The sequence below is a fragment of the Temnothorax curvispinosus genome, unplaced genomic scaffold, assembly GCF_003070985.1.
Source record: "Temnothorax curvispinosus isolate PA1 unplaced genomic scaffold, ASM307098v1 QBEX01016632.1, whole genome shotgun sequence".
NCBI lineage: Eukaryota > Metazoa > Arthropoda > Insecta > Hymenoptera > Formicidae > Temnothorax > Temnothorax curvispinosus.
Genome location: NW_020226412.1, coordinates 1 through 1,089, shown reverse-complemented (window position 1 = coordinate 1,089; position 1,089 = coordinate 1). Strand labels below are relative to the sequence as shown.

Genomic DNA, 1,089 nt, shown 5'->3' with positions numbered 1-1,089 from the left:
GTTTTACGAGTGTGAATATGAATACGTTATAATTGTAAGATTACTATTATAACGTATTCATATTCACACTCGTAAAACAAGCCCATCCAGGATAATTTCGTACCTATTCCTTGCCTGAAATAAAATGAAAGAAAATACATTAATATTCTCATTCATATATATATATATATTCATAAGAATATAAAATAAGATTGAAATACTTATCCTTTATCCTTATTAATTCATTCTCAGCTCACTATTACCTCCTATCACCTATAACAATAATGAAATATATTAATTACTGCACTCTTATAAGATAAAACCGTTATATATAATCAATAAATAATTATCCTTACAGAGCTAAGCAAAATGTCAACGACAAGCCTTATGCTAGAAGTAAAAAGACTACGTAATCTTGCTTATCGCCTGGATTTAGACGAAGCTAAGGAAAAAATACGCGGCAAATACTTGAATATATTTAAACAAAAATAATAAAAATAAATAAAAAGAGGAGAGACTAAAACTTATATGAATAAATGTAGTAACGATAGAAATATAGCTTTAACTTACTTTTAATTTATCCTTATCATATCCATCCAACGAAATCACGGTGACAGTATAGATAACCAACCCTATAATAAAATAAGAATAACCTATATTAATAAATATCCTAATAAGTAACATAAGGAATGAACATTGAAAACAAATATGCGCGTCTATATATGTATGCAAGTACAAATATACATGTGTATATACCCAATAAAATAAATAAAAAAAAAAGAGAGAGAAGAGAAGAAGAAAAAATATATTACTAATCAAATCTATAGAACTACTTAAGCACATTACTAAACAAATATTTTGTCAATGGAACTATTACCTCGATTTACATAAATCCAACTGCAGCAACACAGCTCTTACACTGCCAAGCACATTTTAGAATCCTGTAATAAAAATCCCATAAATAATTAATTATCTATAAATATAATCATACTCTATACGACATAACCATAAAATTATACTTACTAATAAAAGTTCGGGGACCGAACTTCCCTAAGGAGGGAGATGTCACGTCTGACGGTATAATCACCGCTATATTCCACCCGCATAAAT

At 28.0% G+C, this 1,089-nt stretch overlaps 1 long non-coding RNA gene across 1 annotated transcript; it reads right to left on the bottom strand.

Moving 5' to 3' along the window:
* Window positions 1–547: 547 nt before the first annotated feature.
* Window positions 548–1,089, bottom strand: LOC112466867. Its single transcript, XR_003042194.1, has 3 exons — window positions 1,003–1,089; window positions 857–920; window positions 548–611 (listed from the first exon to the last, which is right to left on the bottom strand). It is a non-coding gene; the product is annotated as an uncharacterized LOC112466867 (long non-coding RNA).